Source organism: Equus caballus, chromosome 15 (assembly GCF_041296265.1).
Source record: "Equus caballus isolate H_3958 breed thoroughbred chromosome 15, TB-T2T, whole genome shotgun sequence".
NCBI classification, from domain to species: domain Eukaryota; kingdom Metazoa; phylum Chordata; class Mammalia; order Perissodactyla; family Equidae; genus Equus; species Equus caballus.
In genome coordinates, this window is record NC_091698.1 from 47,174,082 (window position 1) to 47,190,039 (window position 15,958).

Here is a 15,958-nt window from a genome sequence, read left to right on the forward strand (position 1 = left end):
AAAAATAGGTTGAAAGTAAAAGAATGGGAAAACATATCAAATGAATAACAATAATAAAAAGCTGAATGAGGGGCCGGCCCCGTGGCACAGCGGTTAAGTTCGCACATTCTGCTTCAGTGGACCAGGGTTCGCCAGTTCGGATCCTGGGTGCCAACATGGCACCCCTTGGCAAGCCATGATGTGGTAGGCATCCCACTTATAAAGTAGAGGAAGATGGGCACGGATGTTAGCTCAGGGCCATGTCTTCCTCAGCACAAAGAGGAGGATTGGCAGCAGATGTTAGCGCAGGGCTAATCTTCCTCAAAAAAAAAAAAGCTGGATGAAACATTTTATTTTACCCTTTGTTATGAATTTCTTTCTGTGAGAGGTGTTAAATTCATACTTTTATAGAGAAGATTTGGTCTTTCTTAGACCTATTTCCTTACATACTTTTTCTTAGGAGAAAATCTCTTTAAAATCATTAAGCAATAGTCTGGACCAGAAAATTCCTCTTCTTTTTCTTCCAATTCTTTCCAAACTACGCCTCTACAAGCAACAGCCATGTCTTTCCACCTACTCATCCAAACATATCTCCAAACACACACTTTGACTTTCTTAACAAACCCGAAGTAAATATACCATTCCACCAGAAACAAACAAAAAACAGGACTGGCAATACTAATATTAGATAGAATGGATTTTATCCCAACTCAGTGTTAATAATATACAAAATCTCTGCTTCTTTACAACTCCACCTTTCTTACACTGGTATTATCACAAACTACGTCTTTATACAATGTGTGCCTGTTAATATAAATTTATAATTATTGCTTTATGAATTTATTTTTTAAATCATATAAGAAAAAAAGTGTTATAAACCAAATTTGCAATATTACTGGCTTTTATATTTACATATTTAGGTAACTTTACCATTGTTCTTTATTTCTTCATCTCGCTTTGAGTTATTGTCACTGCACTTTCATTTCACCCTGAAGAATTTCCATTAGCACATCTTATGTGGCAGGTCTAGTAATAACAAATTCCCCCAGTTTTTGTTTATCTTGGAATATATGAATTTCTCCTTCATTTGTTTTTCAAAGTTTTCATTTTAATGAAATGACTGGAAATAACATACATTTCCAAGATGCCAACACTACAGTTTGCAGAGTCACAGTAAGATACATGGAATTACATCCTTAATTAATATGAATGACAACATTTTAAGCAGTAGTTTCTGCTATATGGCAAAGAAAATCAAGAAAGCAACCATTAAACAAGAGACCCATAGCTTTGGAAAATCCAAGGATAGCATATGAAAGCAGCTGCTGCTTCAGTGAAGGGTTTCTGGCATAACCAATGATAACACAGCCAAAGACTGCTCCAATACTAGCACGAGAACCAGCCACTCCTGCTGTTGCTGCACCTGTGCCAATAAATTTGGCAGCAGTATCAATGCCTCTGCTGATTGCCCTGGTCTGAAACTCCCATTGGATTAGCTGAGACACACCATGTGGGCTCCATTAAACACTGTAGCACCCTCTCCAGTCCAGATAACACTGGTGCAGAAATTGGTCTGGATGCAGTTCTGGATCCAACTTGGATCAGAGAGGAGGTGCAGGCAAGCTTGGTGCAGGCAAACATCTTACACTCTTTGGGACAGTGCAGTTGGGGGACTCCGATGACAGGTGATGTGAGCTCCTCTTCCACTTCCTCTCTTCTGGGGAGGTGGCAGCAGGGGTGGTGACTGTGGTGACAGAGATCGAAGGAGTGGGGCTTTCTTTCATTTTTGAAGGATAGTTTTACCAGATATAGAATTCTTGGTTGACAGTTTTTTCTTTTAGCACTTTGAATATGTCATCCTCTTGCCTTCTGGCCAATATGGTTTCTGAAGAGAAATTGGCCATCAGTGTTACTGAGGCTCCCTTGTACAAGAGAAGTCCCTTCTCTACTGGTGCTTTCAAGATTCTTTCTTTGTCTTCCAATAATTTGACTATATTGTGTCTGCATGTAGGTCTCTTTGAACTTATCCTGCTCTTGTTCATTAAAGTTTTTGGATGTGTAGTTTCATATCTTGCACCAAATTTGGGAAATCTTTGTATATTATTTCTTCAAAAAGTCTTTCTGCCCTTTTTTCACTCTCTTCTCCCTCTGAGACTCACATTATACAAATGTTGGTATGTGTGATGGTGTCCCACATATCTCTTAGGCTTTGTTCATTTTTCTTCACTCTTCTTTCTTCCTGTTCCTCAGACAGGATAATCTCAATTAACTATTTTCAGTGTGTTGATTCTTTCTTCTTCCTGCTCAAATCTGCTATTGGACATCTTGTCTTAATTTCCTCCTATTCATCCCATTAGTGAGGGTGGGACTCCCACTCTAGGAGTATGGGCATGGCTGAACACATGACACCCAACACTGGAAAAATAAGTTTGACAGCAGTTTTTGTTACATACACTTACAGCCTGGGGGAGGAGAAATCACACACTACATGGCCTCATGGGAGTTGTACTCAGGAACAGAGTGGACAGTCACATGTGGGAGGAAGGCTTTGTAATTTCAAGAAAGTGGCTTGATACCTGGCTCCTGGAGTAAGTAGTGCTTGTCCTGTTTGAATACTTCCGTGGACTTGCAGGGAATGGAAACCAGTTATGCAGAGATAAGCAGGAACTGCACCTGGTCCCCATGATAAGAAAGGTTGTTTGGCTAGGATATGGAGTTTCTTTTTGGAGTGATGAAAATGTTTCTAATATTGATTGCGGTGCAATGCTGATAGCTGTACCACTCTGTGAATACACTAAAAACCACTGAATGGTACACTTTCAATGAATGAATTGTATGGTATATGAATTATATCTCAATAAAGTCGTTGGATTTTTTGTTCTTTTTCTCCCTGAATCCCCCCAGTACATAGTTGTGTATCTTAGTTGTGGCATGTGGGATGCTGCTTCAACGTGGCTTGATGAGTGGTGCCATATCCCCACCCAGGGTCCAAACCGGTGAAACCCTGGGCTGCCGAAGTGGAGCACACAAACTTAACCACTCGGCCACGGGGGCCAGCCCCTCAATAAAGTTTTTATATTAAAGGTTCATTCCATAATTAATGAGAGTTTATTTTAAGGCTGCACAGAAAAGAAAAAAGTACAAGTCTCCAGCCCAGCTGCTGGAAGGCCAGTTTTCAAAGAGCAATGGAATATGAACTTTTCATCATTCATGACCCAGCAGAAGCTCCACTGATTGAGTCATCTCCTCATTCTCTCTGAAACAGACAATTGTTTTCTCTACTGTAATAAGTCTACCATACAGGTGACTCAGTAGTTCTAGCTTTCTGCTTCACCTCTAATTTTGGCTTCTGTTTCTCTTCTTTTTGGAAGTCTCAAATTCCAATATGTTTGGGTCCCCTTGTCACCTTTGTGGCAGAATTCTCATTCCACTCGTAAGTCACTGGTCTGGCTATCATAATGTACCTTTTAGCTAAGGCATTTACCCCTAATTTAATTAGCTGTGGCAAAGGCAGTAGGGTAATATGATACATTGCTGGTGGGGATGCAAAATGATATAGACCCTATAGAAAATGGTTTGGCATTTTCTTATAAAGTTAAACATGCATTTACTGTAAAACTCAACAATCCCACTCTTGAGTATCTACCCTAGAGAAACAAAAACTTATGTTCACACAAAAACCTGTACACAACTGTCCATAGCAGGTTTATTTGTAATAGCCCCAAACTGGAAACAACCCAAATGTCCTTCAAAGGGTGAATGGATAAACAAACTTGGTATACCCATACAATGGAACACTACTCAGCAATTACAAGGAATAAATTACTGATACATGCAACAACTTGGATGAATCTCAAGACATTATGCCGGGTGAAAAAATCCAGTCTCAACAAGTTACATACTATATGATTCCATTTATATGACATTGTCAAAACCATAAAACTATAGTGATGGAGAGTAGATCAGTAGTAGCCAGGAGCTATGGGTAAAGGGGAAGTGTGACTACAAAAGGTTAGCATGAGGGAGTTTTCTGAATGATGAAACTGTTCTTTATTCTGATTATGGTGGTGGTTACAAAAACCTATATATGTGTGAAAATGCAAAGAACTGTACACCAAAAGAAAAATCCATTTTTCTGTATGATAATCTAAAAAATAAAAGTTAATGGGCTTAGAATATTGTTATGGGCTAAATATTTATGTCCCCTTCCCCTGAAAATTCAGAAGTTGAAATCCTAACCCCTAATGTGATAGTATTAGGAGGTGGGACCTTTGGGAGGTGATTAGGTCATGAGAGTGGAGACCTCATGATTGGGATTAATGCCCTTACCAAAGAGACCCCAGAGAGCCCTCTAGCTCTCTTTCTACCATGTGAGGACACAACAAGAAGATGGTAGTCTGTAACTCAGAAGAGGGTTCTCCCCAGACTTGACCATGTTAGCACCCTGATCTCAGACTTCCAGCATCCAGAACTGTGAGAAATAAATTTTTGTTGTTTATAAGTCACTCATTCTATGATATTCTGTTATAGCAGCCCAAACTAAGACAGGTATAAAGAAGCAAGTTATAGAAAAAGAAATTCAAATAGCCAATAAAAAAAGATGTTCAAATTTATTAGTAATCAAAGGAATGCACATTAGGGGACTGGCCCCGTGGCCGAGTGGTTAAGTTCGTACACTCCACTTCGGCGGCCCAGGGTTTCGCCGGTTCAGATCCTAGGCACAGACATGGCACCGCTCGTCAGGCCATGCTGGGGCAGTGTCCCACATGCCACAACTAGAGGGACCCACAACTAAAATATACAACTCTGTACTGGGGGGATTTGGGGAGAAAAAGCAGAAAGAAAGAAAAAAAGAAGATTGGCAACAGTTGTCAGCTCAGGTGCTAATCTTTAAAAAGAAAAAAGGAATGCACATTAAAACAGCAATAAGATATTGTTCACTTATCAGATTGGCAAAAATGAGAAAGACTGATAGTATCTAGTGGTGATGAGGATGAGGGAACTTAGCAGCCTCACATGGTGGTGAATATATAAACTGGTAGAGCCTTTTTTTAGAGGGCATTCTGATGGCATCTTAAAGAATATGCAATATCCTTTAAACCAGATAATATAATTCATTTACGCAATTCCAGTCCTTATCATAGTACCTAGCATATAAGAAGTTAATGTGCACGAACATTGAGATTATCAGATAAGATTTCTTAGAAGGGAGGAAAGTTTGAGCTGAACCTTCAAGGATGGCTAGGTTTTGATCAGTGAAAAGAAAAGGAAAAAAAGGATATTCCAGGAGAAAGAAAAGCTGAGACACAGTGGCTCAAGAGGCAGAATAAATATGGTAAATTGGCATTAGCCAGGCTTCAATCAAAGGGAAGAGTAGGAAGTTGGAAAGTAGGAAACAGAAACTTCTTCACAAAGTGAGGTCAACTTCCTCCTTTAGGGCCCAAATTAGATTCCATCTCCCCTATACCCAGAATTAATTGCTAGCTCCACTGCATTTCCATAGCACCTGAAATCTCTTTATCACTGGTTCTCAAAATTCATCCTGCATCAGAATCACTTGATTTTATTAAAATATAGATTACTGGCCCCATCCCGAGTTTCTGATTCAGTAGGTCTGGGGACCACAATTTGGCTACTGCTCTACAGCCTCCCCTGAATTGTTAAAATACCATTATAGTGACCAACTGTTATTTTCGCCTTCCCAGCATTTGTCCTCCCTTCTTCCAGTAAACAAACCCTTTTCCCAAGGGGAACCACTTCTAAGTAGTTTAGGTGTGGCTGATCTGCCTCCTCTGACCATAGTAGACACATGACCCAGACCTAACCAATCAGAATATTCCATTCCCATGGTCCAGTAATAGGTTCAGGAATGAGAATGTAGCCAATTCGAATCTTCCCTAGGATTTTTCTGCCAGAGTTATCCCAGAAGATAACTCTGTCTTTCTGCCAAGGTTGCTAGTCTGATAATACGTGAGTTCTGGGCTTCTGGTGGCCCTCATGACTACTAAACAGAGAAAACCTGTTGGAGAGAAAAGGAGGACATGGATGACATCGCTTGAACCCTTATATACAGCCATGCCCAAAGCCAGACTATTCTATAGCCTTTTTAGTCCCGTGTGTCAATAAATTCCCATTTTCCTTAAGCGAATTAGAGGTGGATATTTGTCACTTGCAAACCAGAGTCCTCACTAATATATAAATTGATAACAGAAAAGAAGAGGGGTGTCAATGAGAGACCTTAAAATACAGAATGCCGTGATTATCCCTCTATCCCCAGATTGGAAGAAGCAATTCTTGATTACAAAGGAGCTGCTTAAACTGCTGTTACTTGGAACACTGACTTTTGGCCTATCAAACCTAAAGCTTTAGAGCTTTTACAAACATCTTAGATGTGAACACATGACCTAAGTAGGTTCCATCAGACTAAGGGAAAAGATTTATTTCATTTTACTGGAGAGTGCCTCTCTGCCTCTACTCCGAGACATCACCAAGGAAGTCTCTGTCCCCCGCAGTTACTAGCGGCTCCCTTGCCACCACAAGAAGCCAGCCCTGAGACAAAGCCTCCATTGAGAATAGAAGAATGAAGAGAGGAATAAACCTGGGTCTATAATGACACAAGTGAGCCATTGATGACCTTCACCAGTTTGTAGCCCACTGTACCACTGGACTTCAGTTACATAAGACAATAAATTTATTTGTTCAAATTGGTGTTTTCTGTATCTCAAAGTAAAAAAAAAAGTATCCTACATCATATAATTAGCTACTTCTGACATCAAATTCTTGCAAGAAAGAACAAGCTTCAGTCAAATGGGTCCATGTGAAAGCAAATATGAAATATCATAGAGCCTTGCAAAGAGGTACCTTTATCGCCTACAGACAGTAATCCCAAAATGGGTGTAAATAAGATAATCACTAACCTTACTAAGTTGCAAAAGCCAAAATTTCTGCCGCAAAGCCAAATTAAAGGAGACACAAGGGGAGATCCCATGGAAATCCAGGACGACCCAAAGAACCAGGAGAACCTGAAGGGCCAAGGTCCCTCCTGCCTCTCTGCCCAACCATTCTACGTAGGACAAAGGTAAATGCCACATGGTAATGAACCAGTCGCTGGGATGCAGACCCGGGACAAAGGGAAGATAAGCTGTGCCTCTCCACCTCAAAGACATCCGCCAAGACTGAAGCAGTTAACTTGAGTGAAGGAGCTCTACACAGAAAGAGGCCTATTCCTAAGGAACAGAAATGAGCCTTCACATTCAATATTGATGGGGATGCAATATTTCTGGAAGGCAATTTGGCTTAACAAAATCCTTCTTAAAAAATGCCCCTACTGTGGCTATAGCAATTCTATATTTAGGAATTGATCCTAAAGGAATGAAGACTTAACTACGGATATGTTCATGTGGTATTTAAAATGGCCCATCACTGGAAACAACTTGAACCTCTCCAAATTGCCAAAGTTATGCCTTTCTTTTTACAGATATTTATTAAGTGTCTTCTCTAAGCCAGGCATTGTGCTAAGCACTGGGGATACAACAGTACACATCAAGTTAAGTGCAAAAATCGAGAGTGTTCAGAACCTTTTATACCAATTTGACAGAACAGTTTTGTCTGTTAAATCTAGTAAAAATGTAAGCCTTGTATTTTGTATATCTTTGTTTTTTATTTCACTTTTTCTAACAATTTATTTTTATTGTATTTTACAAAAATATTGGCCTGTGACAGATTGGAAATTTTAAAAATTGGTCCTTCACCACAGATACTTTGAGAAGCCCTGGTGTAGAGAATTTATAAGATGGGAGCCTGACTGGGTGCAGGAAACCAGTTGGTCTGGCCAAAGACCACAGCATAGACTAAGATGTTGGCAGTGAAGACACTGAGAAATAGAAAAACTTGAGATGGGGGCCAGCTCCATGGCCGAATGGTTGGGTTCTCGAGCTCCGCTTCGGTGGCCCAGGGTTTCCTGGTTCGGGTCCTGTCCACAGACATGGCACCACTTGTGGGGCCATGCTGGGGCAGCTTCCCACATGCCACGGCTAGAAGGACCCTCAGCTAAGAATGCACAGCCATGTGCCAGGGGGCTTTGGGGAGAAAAAGGAAAAATAAAATCTTTAAAAAAAAAAAAGAAAGATGAGATATTTAGGAGGAAAAATTGGTATGATTTGGTAATACAGTAGATATGCGGGACAGGTGAAGGACGTATCAAGGTGATTCTTAAGTTCATGGCTTATTCAGTGGAACAGATGATCTTACCATTCATTTACACAGGGAACACTGGAAGACTGCCAGGTTTGGGGGAGGGGGGTTTCATTAGTTCTGTCTAGCTTGGATATGTAAACTTTGAGGTGTCTTTGACTCAAGAAGAAATGCTAAATAGGCAGTTAGATACCTAGACTGGGGCTCAGAAAAGCCTTATGAGATGTACATTTGGAAGTCACTGGCATATATCTAATAATTGAAGCTGTGAGCCACACATGAGATTACCTGGGGAGATAACACTGAACGAGAAGAGAAGATGCTCAAGGCCAAGTGTTGAGAATAGGTAATATTCAATGACCATGAAGAAAAGGGTGAGCTTGCAGAAATAGTGAGAACAAACCACCCAATTGTTTCATATCTATATAATAGAATACTATTCAAAAATTAAATTTTTTTAGATTTGTAAGTTTGAGAAAGTTTAAAGTATCTATAGTATGTTCCCATTTTTAATAAGAAAAATATACATGTAGGTAATCATATATCAAAAAGTATATGTCATAAAGAGCCTGGTGCTAACAGTGGGAGAGATTGAGGGATGGTCCCCCTGCTTATTTTTATTTCTACTTTCTTATATTTTTTACAACGACCGCGGTGTTTTCCTTGTGCCAAAGCAAACTTTAAAAAATTTATGCACATGTCAGGATACAGTTCTCAGATTTAAAATTTTACCTGAAACACAGAACATATATTGAATAAGAGCCCACAACTTTTAATTTTTTATTTTTTTACTTTTTTATTTTGAGGAAGATTAGCCCTGAGCTAACTGCTGCCAATCCTCCTCTTTTTGCTGAGGAAGGCTGGCCCTGAGCTAACATCCGTGCCCATCTTCCTCTACTTTATATGTGGGACGCCCACCACAGCATGGCTTGCCACGCAGGTGCCATCTGCGCCCAGGATCCGGGCCAGCAAACGCCCCGCCACCAAAGCAGAACGTGCACATCTAACTGCTGCGCCACCAGGCCGGCCCAGCCCTCAACTTTTGACTAAAGATTGCCAAAGTAACATAAGGATTCTTTGAAAATAAACCTCCCCGGCATGCTAAATTCGTATTTTTTTCTGACCTGGCACTTATCAAAACTACCTACTAGCTCCAAGGAAAGAAACAATTTATAAAAAATTCAAAAATTCAGATAGTGTGAAAAACATTATTAAAGAGTAACTGTATCTAGGAAAACGTTTCTAACTCATATTACAAAGGACTAATTCCCCTATACAGCACCTATAAATTAACCAAGAAAAAAAAATTAGTGAAATGGGCAAAGGATGTGACAAAAAAAAGAAGTACAAAAGGCTATTAAGCATTTGAAAAGATGCTCAACTTCACTCCTAAGAAAATGTAAGATAAAACTACACGGAGATACCATATGTCTCCTAGCAGATGAACATAGGTCAAAAAGCACGATTATGTTGGTCGGAGTGTGGATGATCAGGAGCCCCATGCATGTTTCCCCCACTATCGGAAAGTTCGCTTTATGCCACTTTGCTGTTACAAAAGACCTACACTAGAACCTGTTTTCACTAACCAAAAGAAATCTCAAGAGGATTTTGGCTCTCAAGACAAAAAGGCGAAAATCGAAAACAGCATTCAGCATCAGTTTTGCAGGGAGCCCTTATAGAGGCAGCGTGCACCCTGAGCAGCGAGAGTGGCGCCACCAGGCTCTCTCCCTGGGAACTACATTCAGCATCTCAGCGTCAAGCCGCCATAGCTTTGAACTCTGTCTGGGAGCATCTGGCTTTATCTCCCTTTATTTCGGTAGGATATTTTTGGGTCTGGGAACGCTCAAAAAAATTTCCTACATAAATTAATGGTAATTACTTCTTCACTTTTCTCCATTTCCGCTTCCAAAATGTTTCATAGGAATGCTCTACTTTCGGATAGCAGGAGAAACGTGAATATTCCTATTTGAAGTGTAAATTGTGATCTCCGTGGAAGGCAATTTGACAATGTCTATCACTACGACAAAAGCATATGCTCTTTGAAACAGCCATTCCACTACTAGGAATTTATCCTGCAGATGTACTCAAAACTGTACAAACTTACAAGATTATTCACTGAGCACTATTTGTAATTGCAAAAAATTGAGAAAATTCTAAATATCTACCAATAAGGAATTAGTTAAACTATGGTACATCCAATCAATAAAAATACTCTGAAGTTGTAGAAATGAGTAAGGAATTTGTTTGTATAATGATCAGGAATGATCATTGAGCTATATTTAGTGAAAACAAAAAAAATAAGAGGCGGAACAGTGTGTCCAGAGGGTAGCTAGAGTATACTGTTTTATACCTTTTAAATTTGAATCATATGAATACACTACTTATTCAAAATAACTTTTTTTTTGGTGAGGAAGATTGGCCTTGAGCTAACATCTGTTGCCAATCTTTCTCTTTTTGCTTGAGGAAGATTGTCTGTGAGCTAACATCTGTGCCAATCTTCTTCTGTTTTGTGTATGGGATGTCACCACAGTATGGCTTGATGACCAGTGTGTAGGTCCATAGCTGGGATCCAAACCTGCGAACCCCAGGCTGCCAAAGTGGAGTGTGCAAACTTAACTACTACGCCACCAGGCCCGCCCCCAAAATAATTTTTTAGAGGAATGTAATAAAAAAAATAAGGTGCTCTCAAATTTGAAGCTAACACAGAGAGAGAGAGAGACAGAGATTTAAATAAATAAATAAGGCACAAATGTCAGAAAAAAGACACAGATGCCCATTGCATTAGTTTCCTAGAGCTGCAATAACAAACCACAAACTGAATAGCTTAAAACAACAGAAATTTATTCTCACATCTCAGGAGGCTGGAGGTCTAAAAGCAAGCTGTTAGCAGAGTTGGTTCCTTGGGAAAGCTCCGAAGGAGAAACCGTTAAGTGCCTCTCTCCCAGCTCCCAGTGGTTGCTGGCAATCCTTGGCTTGTAGATACATCACTACAACCTCTGCCTCCATCTTCACACCACTTTCTTCTCTCTGTGTCCGTGTGTGTCCTTTTCTGCCTCATATCGGGACTCTTTTTATTAGATTTCGGGCCCACCTTTATCCAGTATGATCTCATCTTGATCCTTAGTTACATCTGCAAAGACCCAATTTCCAAATAAGGTGACATTCTGAGGTTCTGGATGGACATGAATTTTGGGGAACACTATTCAACCCACTATGCCCATCATCCCTGCTTTTTTTGGGCTTACATAGGAGGTTCTAGCTAATGAGGTAAGACAAGGGGAAAAAAACAGCATAAAGATTAAAAAGGAAAAGAATGATCGCTCTTTGAGGATGATATAACTGTGTATACAGAAAACTCCAAAGAATCTAAGAGGATAGTTTAACAAAGTAACAGAGTATAAGACCACATTACAAAATAAACTGCATGTCTATCTATCAACAAAAAAGTCAGAAAACGTAATTTAAAAAATAAAACTATTTATGGTAAAAATGAAGGGTACCAAGAATAAATCTTTAAGATGATATGCAAAATTCTATGTGGAGAAAATTTAAAAACTTTATTGAAAGATATTAAAGAAGATCTAAATAAATGTGAGCTATATACTATGTTTGTAGATAGTAACACTTAATATGATATATATACGTATATATATATATATATATATATATACATAAAATCTCCCCCAAACGCATATATAAATTCAGTTGAACTTCAATCAAAATCTCAACTGCATATTTTTTGGAATTTGATAAGCTAATTCTAAAATCTATATGGAAGAGTGATGGGTCAAGAATACCCAAGACTCTCCTGTGGAAGAAGAATAAGAAAAGGAGAATTACCCCACCAGCTATCAAGAGGTATTAAAAGTTAAAATATATAAGAAAGTGTGGCATTCTGCAGAAAGAGACAAAAGTAATGGAACAAAAAAGACAGCTCAGAAAAAGACCTAAGCATTTATGGAAACTAGATATATATCTCTCTCTCAGAGGTGGCATTGCAGATCAGTCAGGGAAAGGATGGCTCTCCATATGAAAAATAAAAAAGGGAGTCCCATCTCACAGCACACCCCAAAATCCATTCCAGGTCGATTAGATACTTGAAAGTGAAAGAAAAAGCTTTACAACTTTTACAGAAAGATATAGGAAAATACCTTTATGACCTCAGGATAGGAAAGAATTGCTTACACAACAATCAAAAAACACAAACCATAAAGGGAAATATTAGTGAACTCCACTTAGAATTAAAACTGTTTATCAAAAGATACTAATATTTAAAAAAATAGGGGCCGGCCCAGTGGCGCAGTGGTTAAGTGCGCACATTCCGCTTTGGCAGCCCGGGGTTTGCCAGTTTGGATCCTGGGTGCGGACATGGCACCACTTGTCAAGCCATGCTGTGGTAAGTGTCCCACATTTAAAGTAGAGGAAGATGGGCATGGATGTTAGCTCAGGGCCAGTCTTCCTCAGCAGCAAAAGAGGAGGATGAGTGGCAGATGTTAGCTCAGGGCTAATCCACCTCAAAAAAAAAAAAAAAAAAAAAAAAAAAAAAGAAAGTTAAAAATTAAGTCACAGGGGCTGGCCCCGTGGCTGAGTGGTTAAGTTCGCGCGCTCCGCTGCAGGCGGCCCAGTGTTTCGTTGGTTCGAATCCTGGGCGCGGACATGGCACTGCTCATCAGACCACGCTGAGGCAGCGTCCCACATGCCACAACTAGAAGAACCCACAACGAAGAATACACAACTATGTACCGGGGGGCTTTGGGGAGAAAAAGGAAAAAATAAAATCTTAAAAAAAAAAAAAAAATTAAGTCACAAAGTGGAAGAATATTTATCATACTAGTAATTAACAAAAGTTTACAATATGAATTTACAAAGAACTCCTGAAAATCAATAAAGAAAGTGTTAAGCAACCTGATAGAAAAAGAATCAAAAGACTTGACAAGGCATTTCACAGTTGGGGAAATATAAATAGTCAACAGAAATCTGCTTAATCTCATTAATAATCAAGAAAATGAAAATGTAACCTCAGTGAGATTCATTCCACTCAGTCAACAAACATTTACTAAAGTCAACTATGTGCAAGGTAGTGTTCTAAGCTGTAGGGATGCAACTGTGAAAAGGAAATGCAAAATCCCTCTCCTTGTGGAGTTTAGGTTCCAGTGAGGAAAGACAGTCATAATAAGTGCTATGGAGAAAAACAAAGCAGTGAAGGGAGATGGGGGAGTGGAAATGAGGCATGCCGAATTTTTTTTCTCTTGAGGAAGATTAGCCCTGAGCTAACATCCGCCACCAACCTCCTCTTTTTGCTGAGGAAGATTGACCCTGAGCTAACATCCATGCCCATCTTCCTCTACTTTATATCTGGGTCACCACCACAGCATGGCTTGATGAGTAGTGTGTAGGTCCATGCCTGGGATCCAAACCAGTGAACCCCAGGCTGCTGAAGTGGAGCACACGAACTTAACTGCTACACCACTGGGCCAACCCCTGAGATGTGCTAAATTTTTTTAAGGGATAGACTGACAGGAAAAGCGTCACAGAGAACTTGACAATGGAGTAAAGGCCTGAAGGAGGTGAAAGAGCACACCATGGGGATATCAGGTGGGAAAACATTTCAGGCAGAGGAAAGATTTAGCGGGAAAGTCATGAAGAACACAAAGGAAGCCAGGGTGACTGTAGCAGAGGCCACTTTGTAGACACCAGGCTAAACCTAAAAGGCCAAACTTTGGTGGGGCTATGAGTAACATTAACTCTTGCACACTGCTGATGGCAAGGTACATGGATAACAATCACCTTGTAAAACTATTTGTAGCTTTCCAGCACCACACTCCTAAGTATGTAGCCTAGAAAAGTCTTGAACATGTACCAGGAAACGGGTACAAAATGTTCATACCAGTGCTGATTTTTAATAGCAAAATTAAAAGTCTTCTTGATTTTAATACCATTTTTCATTGACAGAAGAATGATAAAATAAATGGTATAGTCACATGATAGAATTCCATACAGTAGTTAAAATGAATGAATTCCAGCTAAATGTATCTACGTGGATGAGTGTCAGGAATTTAACATTAACTAAAAAAAAGCAAGTTGCAGAAGAATATCTATAACATGATTCTGTTCATGTAAAGTTTTCAAACATGCAAATCCAAGCAATACATTGTTTATGAATATGTCCATAAATGGTAAAATATTTTTTAATGTAAGTGATAAATCAAAAAATCAGAATGGGGAAAGTTCAGGGCAGGGCATGGGCTCAGTAGGGGTAGATGAGGCTTCAAAATACATTAATGTTCAAGGCAGCCCTGACAGCCTACTGGTTAAAGTTCAGCAAGCTCTGCTTTGGCAGCCCAGGTTCAGTTCCCAGCACAGAACTACACCACTCGTCTGTCAGTAGCCATGCTGTGGCAGTGGTTCACATAGAAGAACTAGAAGGACTTACAACTAGAAAACACAATTATGTCCTGGGGCTTTGGGGAGAAAAAAAAGAGAGAGAGGAAGATGGGCAACAGATGTTAGTTCAGGGCAAATCTTAACCAGAAAAGAAAATAAAAAAGGGGTTGTGTTAAAAAAAATTTTTTTAAGTATTATATTATTAATATTTTATTTCTTCAACTGAGTGGTAAGTACATTAATTTTATATTTATGACTTTATCATACAAATATATAGTTATCATACAAAAACATACTATATCTTTTGGATACCTGAAGTATTTTATTTTAAAAGTTTTGTTTTCTAAACAGGGAATGTACAAGTTTCAATTTCATTAGCAGATAGTTTTATTTTGTTTTTTTTTTTTTTTCATTTATTTTTCCTTTTTCTTCCAAAGGCCCCCCAGTACATAGTTGTGTATTTTTTTAGTTGTGGGTCTTTCTAGCTGTGGCATGTGGGATGCCACCTCAGCATTGCTTGATGAGCGGTGCCATGTCCCCACCCAGGATTCCAACCAGCAAAACCTTGGGCCACTGAAGCAGAGCACAAGAACTTAACCACTCGGCCACAGGGCTGGCCCAGTGGATAGTTTTAATATGATCCTAAAATGGTTAAATAAGTAAAGCATCGTATCCTTTAAAAAATCTTCTTGATTAGTGAAAGGTCTTTCTTCTATACCGACAGCAAACATCTATAAAATAAAAATATATCCTGCTTTAAACCTTCTTTTTTTTCTTGTCTCATAACAAGGAAGGGTATACTTAACAATTGTATACCCTTTAATAAAAATCCTCCAAGTAAATAAACAAGATCCCTGTCTTCTCTTCAATGATTAATCTAAGAGTGGGAAGTAGGGAAACATGACTGAAAGAAAAAACAAAGCTATTAAATATCACTTACACCAAAAGCAACTAAATTTGATTTGGAAGTTTTTGGTTTTTAACAACAGAAAGTCCTCAAATAGTTCACTCATCTGCTTAACAAATTAAAACACCGTAACTCCATAAATGGGTAGAAATATTTGAAACTTTAATTCCATAGAAATTGAACATTTTTACATGCCAGGTATTAAGTGCTGTTACACATACTGATTCATTTAATCCTAAGAATCCAATGAAGTGGGCATGACTGTCATCCCCATTTTACAGGAAAAGGAACCAAGGCACACGGAGTTGAGTAATTTGCTGAACTTCACACAGTTAATAACTGGCGGTCTCCGTCTGAGCTCAAGCAGCAGGGCTCCACGCCCCACGCCCCTAACCACTGCACTGTATTGCTTTCCCCATATTGTAACGTCTTGGTGGAAGGAGACAGAGGGACAGAGGTCGGAAAAGAGCAAAAGAGGGCAGAAAGCTAAGGAGG

At 39.3% G+C, this 15,958-nt stretch overlaps 1 protein-coding gene and 1 pseudogene across 1 annotated transcript in view; both read right to left on the minus strand.

Moving 5' to 3' along the window:
• ZNF638 (zinc finger protein 638) overlaps positions 1-15,958 on the minus strand; it is a 138,808-nt gene that overhangs the window by 87,166 nt on the left and 35,684 nt on the right. The gene's annotated exons all lie outside the window — the stretch shown is intronic.
• Positions 1,217-2,866, minus strand: LOC111768066 (ATP synthase F(0) complex subunit C3, mitochondrial-like; annotated as a pseudogene).